Raw genomic sequence first — 21,237 nt, forward strand, 5'->3', positions numbered from 1 at the left:
GTTTCACTCCCCGGGATGCCAGTGCCCAGTTCGCTTCTCTTGCATATACAACTCCCTTTTCTAACCTCAGCCCAAGTGCTACCTCTCCTCCAACAGCATCCCAGACAGAATGCACTTCACCTCCTCTAGCCCTCTACAGATCATATACACTTGCACTAGAGAATTACTAAAATATATACACTACTTGTCTGACTCCCCTGAGACCACAGCTTCCGTAGAGGATGGGGACCTTCCCTTCCATTCACACTTATTGAGTCTTTGATGGTTTTCTTAGCTTAGTCTAGTTTAGTTGAAGTTACTATCTAGCTAAGTTAGTTTCCTTATTCTTATATGTACATTTCCAGACAGAGTCCAAACAACTGAAGAGTTCGAAGACTCCTGAGAGATCATCATCACCTAGCTGAACCATATGAATTTATGAAGAAGACACTGGAGAGCTCAAAAGATAAACAACTGGTAGCAAGAATACTCTTCACCTTCTCCAAATCTCTGAGACCCACAGCTAAATTCCCGAGGACTGGGACGCCTGGGTGGGTCAGTGGTTGAGCACCTACCCCTGGCCCAGGGGGTGATCTTGGAGTCCTGGCATCAAGTCCCACATTGGATTCCCTGCACGGAGCCTGCTTCTCTCTCTGCCTGTGTCTCTGCCTCTCTCTCTCTGTGTCTCTCATGAATAAATAAATAAAAATCTTAAAAAAAATAAAAAATAAAATAAATTCCTGAGGACTTAGCAACCCACGAAGAACATTCAGCCTTCTTTAAAATCAGTTTCTAAATTCTATTTTGTCATCTCTCCAGTCAATTTTAAAATTACCACTATTAGTCGGCTTCTTGATTACAACTGGTCAGTCTATGACATCATACTCTTGTTACTCATCACTTTACACGTCAAAAAGGAAAAATCAATTCACCAGGATCTCCCACTCATTCTCTTCTATCCAATCCCACAGATTTTCTTCACAAAAACCTTTTATTCTCACACCTATACTTTAAAAAAAAAATACTCAAATTCCTTGTAAAGATGAATAGTTTTAACTCTCTGGTTAATGGCCTACTATCTCTAATTTTCCACTCAATGACATGAGTTTGGAGACTCACGGAACACTCCAGGCAATGAGCTGAGCCCATCCCTAAGAACCCAGACCAGGAATAGCAGTTACTGTTAACTACTATTAAAACAAAGTCCAATAAAGGATGTAGTTCACAGATCAGACAGCCTGGGGGAGAGAAAGTGGGTAGTCCTAAATCCACCTGGATCCTAAGAGCAACTGCAGCGTGACACTAACACAGGGATGCCATGGAGATGACATGCTCCCACGTCCTTTACATCACTACATGCTGAACATGAGCTCACATGGGACCCTTCCTTTTATGACATGAAAATTAAATGAGACATAATTGAGCAGACAGTTCTACCTAAATTCTTACACCTACATTCTTTTTCCATGGGTGTTATTCCAACAGATTTACTAAACTTTCTTTCTCTTGCCAAATCTTTACATAATCCTTCACAACGCTAATTTTATTTGGGGGCTACATAAGGAGGATTTTTAAAAATTAATGCTTTATATATATTTGGAGCCATTTCAGGCTACAAGAAACAGGTATGTGCTCAGTTTACCTCAGGTGATATGATAATACTGCAAGAAAACATCTAGAAGTTAAGAATAGAAAAATGACTCCACAGGCCTCACAGTCAGAATCTGGCTCAGAAGACAGCTCTTGATACTCAGTTCATGTTACCAAGTGCTCAGAGGGATTGCTCTCCACCTTAATGCTTCACCATTCTGGTTATTCAACACCTCTCTGACCCTAATTCCACTTCTCCTGTCACTACCAATTAAGTGCTTCTCCTCTCTATTTCACATGTTCACAGATTCTACTGTGGCAGGATGCATGCTTCCGGCCATCTCTCTTGGTGTCTCCAACTTAAGCCTACAAGTACTGGGAAGGGGTTCCCATTTAAATGCAAAACAGGGCCTCAGAAGCTTTTCTGGCTTGAATTAATTGCTGATATTACCAACTGGGACCAAGTACTGCATTCCTGACTCAAAATTCAAAGACAAATATGTAAGAGACCCTTCATAAAGGGGTAGGAGTAAAAAGCAAGTGTTCCGAGACATCTAGGAAGGTCAGTGATTAAGTGACCAACACCATGAAGACAGTCTAATCTAAAAAGGAGTCCTTGTTATTCCAGCATTCATTATTCAAGTCATCTGTTATAAAAACACACAGAAAAGCAAAAATTGTGCAAATAAAAACAACTGCTGACAGACGAACTAGCCATTCAAACTCTCCCTGGTTATCCCTAGCCTCTAACCCCACCCATCAACCTCCTTTCTCTCTGAGGGTCATACAGTCCCAACAACAATTCAAATAGAATGTAAATCTGAAATTTTACAAAGTGAAAACTGAAAATATGCAACAAAAGATGCAACATTTGATAAAGTTGGTGGAAGATACTAATGAAATGTTAAATCCCAAATGAGGATAGAAACTGACAAGGCTACAGGAGAAGTTAGGAAGATTAGTGATTGATGAGAAAAATCAACAAGGACAATAATATGCTAAGTATCTCAAGAATGATAACTATTTGACTATCAGTAACTCATGGGGAAATAATACAACTCTTAAATAGTTTTGCAAAAATGTCCTTCATTACAACTACATTATAAATTAAAAGTATCCACAATATTATATAAAATTTAATATGAAAATACATGCCAAAAATACTTGATAGATTCATTGTTCATTCTAATATTCAGTACTTATTTTTCAATTATAATTCAAATTTTGATAAATAAGCTTACTTTCATAATCTGATCTTATTTTCCAAGATAAAAGTCTCAAATTCACCACCCCTTAAAGTAGTCTTTTTCTAGTATCAAATTTCCTGGTGCTTTAATCCTAAAACAGGATTACTTGTGCTCCTGAATATGGTCCAGTACCAATGGATTAAATGTGTTCACTCAAAACCCTACAATGGGATGGGGGTGGGAGACTGACGGGACAGGAGGAGGAAGAGGAGGAGGAGGAGGAGGTCGTCTCCAGCTGGTTATGTTTCAATATGAACTTTCACAGTAGCTGCTGCTGACACTTATCAGAGACAATTTCCTAGAGGAAATGTTTTTCCTTATGCCACTTTTAAAATTATTACTGAGTGTAGTTTATAACCTAACAGGAACATTAGTTTGAAATGAAAGGTTTGTTACTGATTTACCAGTTGTAGCAAGAAAAGTGGGTCAGGTCAATCCCCTCAAACTGGGATTCCCGTTCCTCACCCACCCCCAAAAGCCTGCAAGCAGGAGGCAGAGAGAAGAGGAGCCAGGTGGTGCTCTGGCTGTGTCTGCACCAGCCCAAGACCCCGGATCATCCGTCCTGACGCTGCAGGGCTGCCTTCAGACTTCACAGAGCATCCTACAGTATTTGCTACATTGTTTTTGTTATTTCGATATTGAGGAATTTCAGGACAACTAAATACAAAAATGCATTAAAATGTGAAAATATGAATGTTTAAATAAATGCTTAATTTTATTAGCATGACTATCATTGCTCTCTATCAGCAATGAAATGTAATGAAACTAATCCTGAAAACTTGTCTACACGTTTCTCACCAAAGCAGAGTATCATTAATAGTTAATCCAGGTTGCTCAACAGAACAAAGGCACACTCCACACTCACCCTGACTCTGTTGGGGAGACAGAAGAAGTAACACAAGTTCTTAGATAACTGAGCTGTTACACTCAGGGTGAGATCCAATGCTCTGTTTACCATGTTTACCATGAGATCAAGTTTAAAGCTTTCTCTATTTTACACTTAAAAAATAAATATCATTTATATACGAATTTTAGAAATTACAATACTACTCAGAAAAAGGAAGTATTTTTATAATCCCAATTAAAAGATTGCTTTTTAAACTAGATTTTATATACAACTGAAACTCCGTTCTCTAATATTGTGGCTTACAACGTCATAAATTAAGACATTTTAATTTCATTTACAATTTTGGCATATAAAGGACTGTGAGTTCACCGAAGCAATGAAACCTTGCTTTCCAACTCCTAAAGGAAACCAAGGCCCATTCAACCATCTTGAAAAGTAACTTTGCTTTTAAGAAGTGGTAAAAATATTGTATGTATACAAGGCTTATTTACATGTATACTAAAAGAAGCCCTATCAAAATATGAAGTGTAAGGAGGAATTAGAGTCCATAACTCCCAATCCATATTAACTTTCAAACTTAAAAACTGAAATTGATGATGCAGCTCAATTTTTCTACCTTTCTACATTCCCTTAGTACCAACAGGCACTGCACTAGATGCTACCTGAACAGTGGTAGAGAAAAATATGAAGGGCAAAATTACATCCCTCGGAGAGTTCAAGTCTAATATTTAACATTTAGCTTGGAAAAAAAAAAAAAACCATTTAGCTTGAACCATCAGGCTTATTTGAGCCCTTTACATGAATTAACTCACAACAAATGGGTAAGTAGGTAGTTAACATTTCCTTTTTTTTTAAGATTTTATTTATTCATTAGAATACACGGCGGGGGGGGGGGGGGGGGGGAGGCAGAGACACAGGCAGAGGGTGGCGCTAAACTGCTGAGCCACCAGGGCTGCCCAACATTTCCACTTCATATGCAGAGAAACTAAAGCTTCGAAAGTTTTAAAAATTTCGAAAACTTTCAGAGCTAAACAATTCCATGTATAATAAAATTAAAAAGAATACTTAGGAATACATTTAACCAAGGAAATGAGAGACTTGTACACTGAAAATACAAAACACCGTTGAAGGAAATTAAAGACTTAAATGAAAAGACACCCTGTGTTCATGGTTTGGAAAACTTACTGTTGTTAAAATGGTCATACTCCTGGAGATTGATCTACAGATTCGCACAATTTCTATCAAAATTCTAACTGCCCTTCTTTTCTCCCAGAAATCAACAAGCTGACCTTCACATTCATATGGACATTCAAGGGACTCTGAATCTTGGAAAAAGAAGAACAAAACAGGAGGACTCACACATCTCAATTTCAAGACTTCCTACAAAGCTACAGTAACCAAAACAGTATGAAACTGGCATAAAGAGAAGACATAAAGATCAATGGAATAGAATTAGAGTCCAGAAATAAACCCTCACATTACAGCCAATTGTCTTTCAACAAAGAGTGCCAAGTCCATTCAATGGAAAAAGAATATTCTTGGGATGCCTGGGTGGCTCAGTGGTTGAGCACCTGCCTTCAGCTCCGGGCGTGATCCCGGGGTCCTGGGATCGAGTCCCACATCGGGCTCCCTGCATAGAGTCTGCTTCTCTATTTGCCTGTGTGTCTGCCTCTCTCCCTGTATCTCATGAATGAATGAATGAATGAATGAATGAATGAATAAATAAATAAATAAATAAATAAATAAATAAATGAATGATTGAATGAATGAATAAGGGAAGGGAAGGGAAGGGAAGGGAAGGGAAGGGAAGGGAAGGGAAGGGAAGGGAAGGGAAGGGAGAAAGAAAGAAAGAATATTCTCTTCAAAAGATGGTGCTAGGGGTGCCTGGGTGATGCTGTTGGTTAAACGTCTGACTCTTAGTTTTGGCTCAGGTCATGATATCAGGGCTGTGAAACCAGGCCCCCTACTTCAGGCTCCATACTCAGCACAGAGTCTGCTTGGGATTCTCTCCCTCTCCCTCTGGCCCTCCCATTCATTCTCTCTCTCACTCTCTCTCTCTCTCTCAAATAAATAAATAAATAAATTTAGAAAAAAAAAAGAAAAGACCGTGCTAGACAACTGGATATCCACATGCAAAAGAATAATGTATGTTGGACTCCTACCTCACACTACATATAAAAGTCTCAAATGGATCAAAGACCTAAATACAAAGGCGAAAGTCCTAAAACTCTTAAAAGGGAATATAGATGTAAATCTTCATGACTATAGATTGGGTTGGCTTCTTAAACATGACACAAAGTACAAAAAAACAAAAAAATAAATTGATCATAAGAATTATAAACTTCTGTACATCAAAAAATAGAGTCAAGAAGAAAAAAAGATAATCCACACAATGGGAGTAAATATTTGCACATCATATATCTGATAAAGAACCAGAATGCTGAATATTTAAACAATTCTTACACTCAACAATAAAAAAATCTCAATTTAAAAATTGGCAAAAGATCTACTAGACATTTGTCCAAAGGAAAATAAAAAGGCCAATAAGCACATGAGAAGTTGTTCAGTGTCATTTGTCATCAGGGAAATGTAAATCAAAACAACAATGAAATATCACTTTATACTCATCAGGATGGCCTATAATCAAAAAGACAGCAACAAGTGTTCACAAGGATACAAATTTGGAAACTTCATGTATTGTTGGTGGATAAGTTAAACAGCAATAGCTACTCTGGAAAACAATCTGGCAATTCTTCAAAAAGTTCAACAAAAGGTTACCACATGACCCAACAATTCCACTCCTCAGTATATTCCACTCCTCAGTATATACCCAAGAGAACTGAGAATATGTTCATACTGTTCACAAAAAAAGTGTACACAAGTGCTATTCATAATACCCAAAAACTGTTAACAATCCATATATCCATCAACTGATAAATGGATAAAGAAAATATGGTATATCCATACATAAGAGAAATGTAATTAACAATACATGCTACCTACCACATGGATAAATCCTGAAAAACTATGGAGAGTGAGACAAGCCAACACAAAACACATATTATAGGATTCCATTTATATGAAATGTCCAGCACAGGGAAATCTAGAGAGACAGTAAACAGCCCTGAGGGCTGGCAGGGGAAGGGGAGAAATGGGAACTGTCTGCTAATGTACCGAAGAGTTTCTTTTTAGAATGATAAAAATGGTCAGAATTAGGTAATGGTGATATCTTTACAACATTATAAAAATGCTAAAAGCCACTGTTTTGTAAACTTTAAAATGCTGAAAAAGGTAACCCTATGAATTTTATACATATATAATAAAATATACATATATTTATACATTTAAAACTAAAAAACTTTCTCTCCCTCTCTTTCTCTATTTCAGAGCTAGTATGTCATGGAGCCAGCATGAGATCCTGGATGGTTGAGCTCTGAAGCCTGGCTCCACAGTGCTGCCCAGCCTGCAAAAAGAAAAAGGACCAGTCTGGGCAAAAGGAATGGCCCAAGAAGGCATTTGACCTTTGTTACTAGGGTTAGAAAGACTGCCAGGTGCAGTAAAGCCATTCCAAACAGGAGAATGGCACAAAGCTTGAGAAATCCCTGTCATGTGGATCATCCAAGTTGTTTTGGTGATTGGCAGGAGCAAAGGAAGTACTGGTAGGAAATAAAGCCAGAGACACTAGCAGGGCCTGTTCCTAGAGCATCGTACATGCCATACAAAGTCCTGGTTTTACATATGGCAGACTATAATCAACTATACAGCCAAGGCTAAAATAAGAGATTCAACAGGTTAATCAGAATTAAAAGCAAATTTTAAAAATCTTATGTGATGGGACGCCTGGGTGGCTCAGTGGTTGAGTGTCTGCCTTCGGCTCAGGGTGTGTTCCTGGAGACCCGGGATCGAGTCCCACATCAGGCTCCCTTCATGGAACCTGCTTCTCCCTCTGCCTGTGTTTCTGCCTCTCTCTGTGTGTGTCTCTCATGAATAAATGAAATATTTTTTTAAAAAATCTTACGTCATGCTGAGAAGACAAGACTCAACTTCATAGAGCTATTTATGAGACGTGTGGATTCTCCACAATTCAACTTGTGTCTGTATGCCCACACAGTGCCCCTCGGGAACTTTGACAATTATCACCTCTCTCGTTTATAAATCTTAAAATTCTCACCTCAAGCATCAGTCGTCCCGGATTTCTATACAGGTCTTTAATGGCAGCAAGCAATAGTAAAGCCTACTTGCAAGGCTGTGTTGCTTTACAAAACGTTAGAGGTAACAAAGATACTTTGGCAAGTCAAACACAGGCTACTTCACTCGTTTTGCCTTCTGTGGGATTTCCTACCAATTACACTGACAGAAAGCCTCAACTAGTTCTCCATCTTAATATGCAAAAAAACAAAAACAGGGCCTTAAACATATCAAGGACACAGAAAAATCTTAGCTCTATTAACATCAAAGTGACCTTGAATATTCCTGAGTACAAGTTCTTCATCCTTATCATCTATGGCCATGGATCGAGTTGCTGGATTCTGGTCACTTAGAAAAATATTTTGAGCATGAAATAATACCTAAAGATTAAGACATTAGGATTCCTAATGGTATTTGTGATAACTAGCAACAACACTAGCAACAGTAACAGCTACCATTTCATACCAATCGCAATGCTCCGAACTCTCCTACCTGCTTTCTATAATATCTCCCTTAATACTCTCATATCCCTGTAAGATAAACATTATCATTATCCCCATTTTACAGAGAGGGAAACTGAAGTACAGAAAGGCTCAGGAACTTGCCATGGTTCACAGAGCTAGTAGAGTCTAGGGCGAATCTGAACCCCAGCAGTTTTTGCAGTGTCTGAGCTCTATGTGTGGCCCATTTAGAATGTTTTCAAATTTCTCCATAATAAAAAAGCTAAACACTATAACACAATCCTACAAATGCAGTCCTATTCATACATCGTGCTTATAATCTTGCTGTCCCCTCCCTCTAAAAAAAAATCTCTTCCCCTCTGGCAGACTTAAAATAATCATTTAGGTGTCAAGCATTTGTGGGAGTAAGGTCATTAAGAGTTGAAAAAAAATTAAAATTTTTGGCTATATTTTGACTACATTTAAGGAATGACCTAGGTCCTGAACTGGTACTTGGGGACTCTAAGAAAGTCTGGGGGTGTTATTTCTTGTATTTAATTTTCCCCTTTATGCCAAGGGCCATTTGCACTGATCTGCAGACCTACTAAATCACTCTCTTGGGATGATGATGCCGAAAAAGTCCTAGAGGTAATTCTGATGCACAGCCAGTGTTGAGAATCACTGGTTTTACACTTGGCCCCAGTCCTCTTTATCCAACTAAAATGACAGTATTACAAACACACAATTCATTTCACAAGCACAATTGGCCAATCATGCCAAACAATATTCTATTTATTGACTTCAATATAGAAAATGCTAGATAGTTACCAATCCAGTAATTCCACTTCTTCCAAATCTAAGCCAGAGAAACATTCACATGTGGCCTAGGAGAACCACACAAAGATGCTTGGCATAATGCTATATGACACAGCAAGTTATGGATAACAACCCAATTTTTAAATGAACTATGATACATTCATCACACATAGAATCTGAAAAGAATGAGGTATATCTAAATGTACTGATTTACAAAACTAGAACTACAGTTGAGGAATACACATAGTATAATACTACTTTTGTTATACATGTATATTTTCAAAGGTATATATATGTGTGTGAGGTTTACAAAAATATATATTATATATATATACATATAAATGGGAGGACTGTATTCTAAAATTATTAGAAAAAGATTTGCCTTGCTTTTGCAGATAAAATGAGGAATGAGGAAATGGTGGTTGGAGAATTTTACTTGCATTTATATTTCTTATAGGTGTTATTTGTGTAATTAAAAATAATTTTCTTGGGCAGCTCCGATGGCCCAGCGGTTTGGTGCCACCTTCGGCCTGGGGTGTGATCCTGGAAACCCAGGATCGAGTCCCACGTCAGGCTCCCTATGTGGAGCCTGCTTCTCCCTCTGCCTGTGTCTCTGCCTCTCTCTCTCTCTCTCTCTCTCTCTCTCTCTCTCTGTCATGAATAAATAAAATAAAAAATCTTTAAAAAAAATAATTTTCTTAAATAATGTTAAGTGTTGCCAAATGGTACTCCATTTACAATAACCCCTTTTGTGGTTACCCAGCTTTCAAATGGACACTGCAAAAAGACTGCCATCACACCATTATAAATAGCCTCCAAAATGCCAATTTTCACTTTCAAATAAAATTCACAGTTTAATCAAGATCAAAGCAATTTCTGTTGGAAACCTGAGAGTGTTATACTGAAGGGGGGAAAGAAAACAGCTAAATTCCTCTGACACTGTTCTATCATAAGAAAAGGAGTCTTGTGAAGGTTACACAATTAGCATTGAAAACTAGCTTTAAAAAGTAAATTCCAAAAAAGGGGGGGAAATTCAGTATGTCCCTTCTAATTCTATCATGAGCAGGCTCTTAAAACAAAATAAAATTGCTGAGACAAACTGGTGAATTAAAAAAAAAAAGGTATCTAAAAATACAATTTAGCAATCCAAAAATGATCGAGTTTCAGCCAATGGATGCAATGAGCCTATGAAAGACAGGCTAGTGCTACAGAGGAAATGCAGAACACCACCGATGAGGGGTAAGATAACTAAATTTTATGAATAGAGACATGTAATATTTGTGTTCCTTTTTAGACAGTGCAGAGGAGAAAGGCATGTGCTCAAGAAACCAGAGTCAAGTGCCAGTGCAATTACAGAGCAAGAAACATTTCCCACAAAAGAACCACTGCAATGAAGAGGTAAATATAAAATGGCTCAAGATCAGAGCCTTAAGAAATTCTACTCTTGCTTTTTTTTTTTTAATTTAACTTCCTCCTCGTCACATCATTATCTACTTTATTTTTTTTTTTAAGATTTTATTTATTTATTCATGAGAGACACAGAGAGAGAGAGGCAGAGACACAGGCAGAGGGAGAAGCAGGCTCCATGCAGGGAGCCCAAAATGGGACTCGATCCCGGGTCTCCAGGATCACACCCTGGGCTGAAGGCAGCGCTAAACTGCTGAGCCACCCGGGCTGCCCTATTATCTACTTTAGTAACAAAATGGTTCCTCAATGTATACTGAAATATACTAGCCAATGTGTTTTAACTCATTTGAAGTACACTTTTGCTAAAGCTAATTCTCTCGAATCTGGATCTACTACAAAGAATGCGGGAGGGGGAAATATTTGGACTGATGGCATTTTACTTCTCGGGTGCCTGTTTTATTCTTCTTCACACTTTCAGGATGCCTGGGTGGCTCAGTCAGTGAAGCATCTAAGTCTTGATTTCGGCTCAGAGCCCTGAGATCAAACTCCACATGCTGAGCACTGTGCTGAATGTAGCATCTGCTTCAGATCCTCTGTCCCCCTCCCCCTCTGTCCTCCCTTCTCAACCTCTCTCTAAAAACAAAACAAAAACAAAAAAACCTTACATTTGTATCTCATGTATTATATGTATAATTTTAAAATGGTTTTAACTTTTCACCAGCTCTTAACCAGTTTCCACTGCTTTCCCAGCATGGTCTCTTCCATAACTCCTCCTCTAAACACAAATGACCCTCAGCCACCCAGCCGTCAAGGAATGAGTGATTCTGGATAGCCATGTGTCATGACAGTTTAAAGATCATGTGTCTTAACTTATTTAAGCAATTCTGGATTGAAACATTCACTTCTGATTTAAAAATAAACATACATACATACATACATACATACATACATAAATATAAACTAAGCCAAATGTAAAGTTTCTCGTCTACCTCAGGGCCTTTTGTTATAAGCACTCCTTGAATATCCTTGGGGCCTCTGAAAGTAGCTCAAGGTCTGCTTCAGCACCAAGGACTCCAAGGTTAGGACAGTGGATTTTTTTTTTTTTTTTTTTTGGCTTCTTATTGCTTTCCTTTGTTGTTCCTTACAGTCACTACATGTGTGCCCTTCCTACTGGCTCATTCTAATTGCTGAGTAACTTATAGATAGTTTCCCACACTGTATATAAAGTTTTCTTTGAATGTTTATGAGTCTTACACATTCAAGGCTCATATAAAAACAGCTCTAGGCCCACTCTCTTTGGGGGTGCCATTGCCACAGACATCTGCTTCTCTTTGAGCATCCGTTTCATTGCTTCCCAAATGATTAGTTCTATAACTGCAGCTTGCACATGGAATATAAAAGCATGCCAGACTCTTCTACATTATGGTGGCAACAATAACCCTTGTTTTGTATTATGATGTCAACGATAACTCTTGAATTTGGCAGGGATTACATATCTTTATCTTCATAAAAACACTATGAGGCAGATACAAATATTATCTCTATTTTGCAGAGGAGTAAAACAGGGGGAAAGGTAAGGTAACTTGTCTAAAGTCACCCAGCCATGAAGTGGCCCCAGGTAAATCAAACTCTCAAATCAATGCTACTGCTATCCACAGTGACACACTGGCCCTACCAAACTGGCCTAATTTCTCCATTTCAGAAATCCAAATTCCTGGGGCAGGGAATGCATTATCCCAATTCATCTTTTTTACCCAGGCTACATTATCCACAAGATGCTACACTCCCTGGGGCCTGCTTGCACTATAACCAGGGTGGACACCTAATCCAATCCCTCCAGGGGACGTAGCATACACCATCTGGAGAGGCTGCGCTGGGGCATCTCCCGCGTACCACCCCATCTGTGTGCTCCTCTCTCCTGACAGCAACACTTAGGAGTGCTTGACATAAATCAGGAACGATCCCCAAAAGTCAAAGAATGAGAATGGAAAAGAAAACTTCTAGAGTTTAGGCAAGAGTTTTTCATCAAGCCCCACAGCACCCACTGCAAATCGCTGTTCCAGCTCTACTCTATATTCAAATTTTTCTATGCAAAATTTTAATTACCTATGGTTTACCAGCATTGCATTTAGGACAGTGTGAATCAAAACTCCTGTCGAGTTCCCTACATCTACTCATCAAGGTTCTGGTAAAAAGAAATTCAGAGTTAAATATTTCTTCCTCTAAAGGATCCTAAGCCTTGTGAAGTTTGAAACAAAGGAAAAGCCATGCCTGAGTCTTTGTCATTTTTTAAAATCCTTTCTTTTTTTTCTGGGGCTGAGGACTACAATCTTCTCCAAAGTTGTCTTTCAACAAATATTATTTTTCTTTTTAAAAAAGTCTGTATTGTGGGACACCTGGATGGCTCAGTAGTTGAACAAACGTCTGCCTTTGGTTCAGGTCATGATCCTAGGGTCCTGGGACTAAGTCCCATATTGGGCTCCCTGTGAGGAGCCTGCTTCTCCCTTGGCCTATGTCTCTGCCCTCCTCTCTCTCTGTCTCTCATGAGTAAATAAAATCTTTTTTTTTAATTTCATGTATTTATTCATGAGAGATACAGAGAGAGAGAGGCAGAGACACAGGCAGAGGGAGAAGTGGGCTCCATGCAGGGAGCCCGACATGGGACTCGATCCCAGGTCTCCAGGATCACGCCCTGGGCCGAAGCCGGCGCTAAACCACTGAGCCACCCGGGCTGCCCGAGTAAATAAAATCTTAAAAAAAAAAAAAAAAAAGTATACGCTGCTTTATAATTTTAAGTAATCATCTTTTATTCTAGAGCTACACTGTCCAATACAGAAATCCTAGCCACATTTGGCCACTAAGCACTTGAAAGATGGCTACTCTCAACAGAGATGTGCTTTGCACAAAAATAAAATAAAAAATACTCCATTAATATTTTTATACAGACTACATCTTCATATATGGTTTTGGAGATGTTGAGTTAAATGTATTTAATTATATTATTGGATTTGTGAAATAATATTCAGCTGTAAAAAAAAAAAAAAAAAAAAAACTAATTCTGACACCTGCTACAACATAGATAATCTTAAAAACATGCTAAGTGAAATCAGCCAGACAGAAAAGGACAAATATAATTCCACACAAATCTTATTCCAATACATGAAGTACCTAGAGTAAGTAAATTAACAAGAAAACAAAACAGAGGTTGCCAGGGGCTGAGAAGGGGGAGATGGGGAGTCATGGTTCAGGTCCCACTGTGAAGAAGCCTTACCCAGGTATCAAGGTAGTAAGAGAGGCTACAAAAGTTACCCCAGATTCTCAGTCGAGAGGATGTCATCACTGCCAGCAAATCAGTTGGTAGTTTGAGAACCTCTAATGAATCCTACCCAATTTAACCCCGCAAAAAGAGAAGGCCAGTAAATTGGTTTGCTATCATCAAGCTTAAAAGACAAATCTTATTTTGTCCAACTAAAGAATGGATCTGAGGAGGACGAGAATACTCTGTGAGACGTCAGAGCCATTTCCACAAACCATTCCACAAGTGCTTTTTAACAAGTACCTTCAAAATACTCTGACCAACACAATCCGCTTTGTGCTGAGAGCATGGTCTCTGTATAAAGGACACAATTTTACAAAAGTAACATACTATACAAAGAAGCAAACAAATTGTTCTTTTGATTTATAGTATTCAGTCCTCTAAATTTACCAAGTTTCCAAACCTCAATTTATAACCACATTCCCTCACTCCCCTTCCCATTTAAGAGATACATTTAGTTCTGTCTTAAGCATTGTGTCTTTAGAAGACAGATTCCAAATGTAACAAACATACTTACTAGAAATCAATATGCAGGGATCCCTGGGTGGCTCAGCGGTTAAGCGGCTGCCTTCCGCCCGGGGCGTGATCCTGGAGACCCGGGATCGAGGCCCACGTCAGGCTCCCTGCATGGAGCCTGCTTCTCCTTCTGCCTGTGTCTCTGCCTCTCTCTCTCTGTCTCTGTCTCTCTCTGTCTCTCATGAATAAATAACATCTTTTTAAAAAATAAAAATAAATAAAAATAAAATATGCCATGAAGTATATAAGACACAGGAATGTCAGGGAAAAACAGGAAAGAAAATATGAGATAAGTCCACTGGCTTTACAAGAAGTAAAGAAACCCAATCTCAGGAAACCAAAGGGTGAAACAGCATCACAACCATTCTTGGATATAAACATTTAAGAAAAGCTTATGAGGCTATTCATGACAGATGAATAATACTAACAATAGCACCTAACAGTGATAATGAGCTGTATGTTACCTGTTGTGGGGGCTTCCCATTTATTAGCTCAGTTAATCCACACAAACCTTCCATGGAGTTGGAACTGTAATTTCACCCTACCCTCACTTACTGATGAGGAAACAGAGGCATAGAGAGGTTAAATAATTGTGCCCAAGGTCACACAGCTGATAAATGGCAGAGCTGGGAGAAAGACCCAGGTAACTTGGCTCCAGAAACTGCTACTACAAAGGGCCTCTCACAATCTTTATGGCGGGTTCACGATAACATTTATGGTGGGGTTCAAGTACCATAAACTAACAAAAAAATGCAGGGACTAAGAATACTTTCTTTTTTTAAGATTTTATTTATTTATTTGAAAGAGAGAGAGAGCACAAACAGTGAGGAAGGGCAGAGGGAGAGGGAGAGGGAGAAGCAGGCTCCCTATTAAGCAGGGAACCCAATGTGGGACTCAATCCCAGAACCTGGGATCATGACCTAAGCATAACCGACTGAACCACCCAAGTGCCCCAAGACTAAGAATACGTATTGAGCCCCCTCACACACTCACTGGACAAAACCCTAAGGAATCTTCAGGAACAATAACTCACCGATGTGATAGAACTGTCAAAATGAAATAAACCTATTTTAAAAATAAAAAATAAAAACCGATGGACTACTGCAAATAGCAAACCAACTGCCAATCACAGATCTTTAGTTTTACACGGAGTTCAATGATACAACACTGACATAGGCCGTGCTCCATACATCACACAGGAGTCACAACGGCTGGAATGCAAGGCAGGACGCAGCACATCTCTTGTGTTTTGTCACATTTTCCTTCACCATAAACTATACCTTAATGTTGTCTTGTTCAACATGTGCAATTTTTTCAAATTACACTGGATTTCAAATCACAGTCATCTGTAACATGTGGCAAAGTCCTACAACCTACCTCCTTGGCTGTGCACTCTGACAAACGATTAGGAATACGGAGGTCCTCAAAACCGTCAGCTGAAAGGCCTTCAGAGGTGATCACGTTCTGGCAGGTTGTTTCCCCCAGACTTGCCAAGTTTTATTAAGCTTTAAGAGAATTAACAAAACCTTTGATAATCACCTGTATCAATTACTTTTGTTTGATTTTCATTTTCAATTAAAGTATAATTCACACACTGTAAAATTCAGTTCTGTAAAGTGCTATGTGTGAAACAAACACAGACAGTTGTGTAACCAATCCTGCCACCAAGATACAGAAAAGTTCCAGGCCCAATACCATTCCTCCGTGCTCTACAGCCAGCTCCTCCCCAAGCATAACCTCTAGCAACTACTGATCTGCTGTCTAGCCCTAACCGTTTGCCTTTCCCTATATAAATGTAAGTGTATAAACTGCAAACATGAGTCTGGCTTCTTTCACCACGTGTAACACTTTTTTTTTTTTTTTTTTTTTTACTTATGTATTTATTTGAGAGAGAGAGAGAATGCAAGCAGGGGCAGGGGTAGAGAGATAGGGAGACAGAGATCCTCAAGCAAATTCCTCACATAGAGTAGAGCCTGATATGGGGCTCAATCCCACAATCCTGAGATCGTGACGCGCTGAAACCAAGAATTGGCTGTTTAACCAACTGTGTCATCCAGGCACCCCTAAGCGTAAGACCTTTTAGATTCATCCATTTGTTGCAACTGTATCAGTAGTTCATTTCTTTTTATTGCTGAGCAATATTCCACTGTACTGATATATCACCACTTGTTTATTAATTCACCAGTTGAGAGAAATCTGAATGATTACCATTTTTGGCAATTATTAAAGAAAAAAAAGCTGCTATCAAGTAAGTGCGCCGGTTTTTATATGAACATAAGTTTTTATTTCACTTGGGTAAAACCCAGAAGCAGGTCATATGGTATGATGTGTGAAGGGTCCATTGGGCCCACATCCCCACTAGCACCAGGTATAATCAGTTTTGTTTTTATTCTAACCATTTTAAAATGTGTATAGAGATAGCTCATGGTTTAATTTACATTTCTCTAATTGATAAAATGGTCATCTTTTTATGTGTTTATTTGCCACCTATACATCTTCATTAGTGAAATGTTAACTCTTTTGCCCATTTTTTAGTTGGTGTCTTTTCCTGAGTTCGCAAAGTTCTTTATATATTCTAGATAAAAGTCCTTTATCAGATACACGATTTGTAAATATTTTCTACCAATTTGTGGCTTCTCTTTTTATTATCATAAGAATGTCTCTTTTTTTAAGATTATTTGAGAGAGAGAGCTCGGGAGGCAGGGATAGGGACAGAATCCAAGCAGACTCCCCCTTAAGCACAGAGCCCAACTTGGGGCCTGATCCCAGGACCCCGAGATCATGACCTGAGCTGAAACCAAGAGTCGGACGCTTAACCGACTGAGTCAGGCACTCCAAGAATGTATTTCAAAGAGAAGACTTTAAGTCCAATTTATCTTTTTTTTTTTTTAACGGATTACACTTTGGGTTTTTTTTAAAGAAATCTTTGCCTAACTTAAGTCACAAAGATTTTTCTCTGAATGTTTTCTTCAACTACTCTGTAGTTTTACATTTAAGCCTATAATCCATTTTGAGCTGATTTTTGTATATTGAGCAAGGTACTGCTTGATCCAAAGTTTTGGCCCTTTGAGAACATGGAGAAAGGAGAACCCTCTTACACTGCTGGAAGGAATGAAAAGTAGTGTGGCCACTCTGGAAAACAGTGTGGAGGTCCCTCAAAAGGTGAAAAATAGAATTACCATATGACCCAACAATTGCACTACTAGGTATTTACCCAAAGGATACAAGAATACTGATTCAAAGGGATACATGCACCCCGATGTTTACAGTAGTATTATCAAACAATAGCCTAACTATGGAAAGAACCCAGATGTCCATCAACAGATGAATGGATAAAGATGTGGTATATACAAGCAATGGAGTATTAGCCATCAAAAAGAACAAAATCTTGACATTTGCAACAACGTGGATGGAGCTAGAATGTATTATGCCAAGCAAAACAAGTTGGTCAGAGACAGACACCATAAAATTTGGAATTTAAGAAACAAAACAGATGAACATATGGGAAGGGGGGAGAAAAGAGCTAAAAAGGTGGGCAAACCATAAGAAACTCTTAAAACAATAGAAGTGCCTGAGTGGCTCAGTTGGTTAAATATCCAACTTTTTTTTTTTTTAATATTTTATTTATTTATGACAGATAGAGAGAGAGAGAGGCAGAGACACAGGCAGAGGGAGAAGCAGGCTCCATGCACCGGGAGCCCGATGTGGGATTCGATCCCGGGTCTCCAGGATCACGCCCTGGGCCAAAGGCAGGCGCCAAACCGCTGTGCCACCCAGGGATCCCAATATCCAACTCTTGATTTTGGCTTTGGTCATGGTCTCAGGGTCTTGAGATCAAGTCCCATGTCCTGCTCCATGCTGGGCATGGAGTCTGCTTAAGATTCTTTCTCCCTCTCCCCACCACCTCTACATATGCCCTCTCTCAAAAAAAAAAAAAAAAAAAAAAAAAAAACTAAAAGTTTTGGGGAATCCCTGGGTGGCTCAGTGGTTTAGCGCCTGCCTTCAGCCCAGAGGGTGATCCTGGAGTCTTGGGATCGAGTCCCACATCAGGCTCCCTGCTTGGAGCCTGCTTCTCCCTCTGCCTGTGTCTCTGCCTCTGTCTCTCTCATGAATGAATGAATAAAATCTTTTTTAAATAAATAAATAGGGGCAGCCCCGGTGGCGCAGCAGTTTAGCACTGCCTGCAGCCCAGGGCGTGATCCTAGAGACCCTGGATCGAGTCCCAGGTCGGGCTCTCTGCATGGAACCTGATTCTCCCTCTGCCTGTGTCTCTGCCTCTCTCTCTCTGCATCTCTATGAATAAATAAATAAATAAATATTTAAAAATAAATAATTTTAAAAAGACTCTTAATGATAGAAAAGAAACTGAGGGTTGATGGAGGTGGCTGGGGAGATGGGAAAAATGGGAGATGGGGATCAAAGAGGATACTTGATAGAATAAGCACTGGGTGTTTTATGTAAGTGATGAATCACTAAATTCTACTCCTGAAAACAATATTATACTATATGTTAACTAGCTAGAATTTAAATAAAAGTTTGGAAAAGAAAAATAATTGAAGTCAGGATTTCAAAAAAAAAAAAAAAAAAACGTTTATGATGTGACCCTGTATACACATAGTTATAAAACACGTGTTCATAGATCTAGAACTGAACAAAGGTTTCATGAAACTATCCTACTTTTACTGCACGTGATGCTTCCTGACATTTTCTATCCTCTCTATCCTACTTCATTAAAATAATCCTGATAACGATTCTGTCAATGATTTTATGACTTCCCAATGGGCCTGGATCTGCAAATTGAAAAATACAGCATTAGGATAATTTTACATTTTTAATTAGAGAACTACATTTTGGGGCAGCCCGGGTGGCTCAGAAGTTTAGCGCTGCCTTCAGCCCAGGGCCTGATCCTGGAGACCTGGGATCAAGTCCCACGTCAGGCTCCCTGGATGGAGCCTGCTTCTCCCTCTGCCTGTGTCTCTGCCTCTCTCTCTCTCTGTGTGTCTTTCATGAATAAATAGATAAAATCTTAAAAAAGAGGGAGAGAGAATTACATTTTTGTCTTTTGATTTAAAGGTAGTTACCTCTAAAAGACAAGGACAACATTATGGAGTATAAGATAAGCTCTCCCTTGATTGCTATGGTGCAAAAACAGAATTCTCTCTCAAGCTTGCCTTAAGAGTCTATTGTTCTAAAACTTATGGTTACTAGAGGGGAAGTGGGTGGGGGAATGGGTAATAGGTGATAGGGATCAAGGAAGGCACTTGTGATGAGCACAGGGTGACATATGGAATTGTTGAATCACTATACGGTATACCTGAAACTAACTGGAATTAAAATAAAATGAAAAACAAAAGTTCTGGCCCTTATCAGAGTATTTATTTGACAAATGTTTTCTGGGCACCTATATTTGGCCTAGGGATGTAAGAGTGAGTAAGAGGGTACAGACCAATACAGACAACAATATAATCAACTCACTAAAATATAAGGTGAGCAGTGTAAAAACAGACTACATCCAAGTACAATAGCAGGAGAAGGTACTCAGCAGCTTGCAGAGAGCTAGTATCATATTGAGCAACAGTTCAGGCAGAGAACAACATTCTAAAGAGGAAACACGACAAGCAATATACAAAGATTGAAAGAGCAAGGCTGTTTAGGAAATAGCTGGGGGTGGGGGTATTCTTCTCAACCACTCTGTATTCATGGCAGGCACTTTGGCATGCTAGCATTTTTGGCAGGCTATTAGAGGGGACGAAGAAGCAAAAACCCCACTATACAAGGAAACAACAAAATTTAATCACTACTACAGCATGATAGTATTTCTGTGTCTATAAAACCAAATAAAATTATCAAATAAAGAGGCTTTCAGGATAATATGGTTCAGAATAAGCTGTCAACCCCCAGCCTGGAACAGGTCACCCCGGGCCTTCCCCCAAGTGACTGCCCCTTGGCCCAGCAGGGGAGAGAGGAGGTACAGACCCATTCCCAGCAGAGCCTGTCCCCCAGGAGGCCTGCACTTGCCCTCAGGGCCACCAAGAGAACCAAGTAATTTTTACAGTACCCATTCAGCTAGCACTGCTTCCCTGCCTTCCCAGAGGCTGCTCAGCTGTCAGCCCAAGCTACCCCTGGCACCAGCACCATTAATGTGCCCTGATTCCTCAGTCCCCCTCCCCAATGCCCACTGGAACTCAAGAACCATCAGCAAGTCCCCACAACCTCTGCCCTGCCTCTAAAAGGACCACCTTCCCACACTCGGCTGGCCGCTCCTGCAGATGTGACTTTTCCTGAAGGCCCCAGGAACCAGAAGTCCGTCTTCCTCCAGTGTCCCCATCCTGCAGGCCCTGGATGGAGGTAGGGCCACTGTTCTCACATCCCCATTCTTAATACCAGTGAGTGGGTTCAGGTGGGAGAGCCTGACACTTCAAGTTCCCACAATCTTTTCAACTAAGGGCTTTGTCTCATCTCAACATTGTGAACAGCCTCTTTTTCATCTACATAATTTAAAAAATATTTTCCATATGGCCCATAGACAGAATGAAGAATATCTGTTTGTAGAATTTCACCTTTTATTAACCTTTCTGGAAAAGATACTGTGAACTAACTTTTCAGAAATTAAGAATGAAGAACAATGAACCGGGCAGCCTGGGTGGCTCAGAGGTTTAGCGCTGCCTTCAGCCCAGGGCGTGATCCTGGAGACCCGGGATTGAGTCCCACGTTGGGCTCCCTGCATGGAGCCTGCTTCTCCCTCTGCCTGTGTCTCTGCCTCTCTCTCTCTCTCTCTCTCTCATGAATAAATAAATAAAATCTTAAAAAAAAAAAAAAAAGAACAATGAACCTTGTAAAGATAAAGTCAATTGCTATCTGGATAGACTGTACTCAGAACAGTGAAGCTTT

The 21,237-nt window shown here is 39.5% G+C and overlaps 1 protein-coding gene across 19 annotated transcripts in view; it reads right to left on the reverse strand.

Annotated features, from left to right (window-relative positions):
* SRPK2 (SRSF protein kinase 2) overlaps window positions 1-21,237 on the reverse strand; it is a 255,065-nt gene that overhangs the window by 155,097 nt on the left and 78,731 nt on the right. Inside the window, exon 1 of one of the 19 annotated variants that reach the window (XM_072791516.1) lies at window positions 15,724-15,838. The exons of the other annotated variants lie outside the window; for them this stretch is intronic. The gene's annotated coding sequence lies outside the window, so the exon portion shown is untranslated. Of the gene's footprint in view, window positions 1-15,723; window positions 15,839-21,237 lie in introns of those variants that run through there. 19 annotated transcript variants of the gene reach the window in all.

The sequence above is a fragment of the Canis lupus genome, chromosome 21, assembly GCF_048164855.1.
Source record: "Canis lupus baileyi chromosome 21, mCanLup2.hap1, whole genome shotgun sequence".
In the NCBI taxonomy this organism is placed as follows: domain Eukaryota; kingdom Metazoa; phylum Chordata; class Mammalia; order Carnivora; family Canidae; genus Canis; species Canis lupus.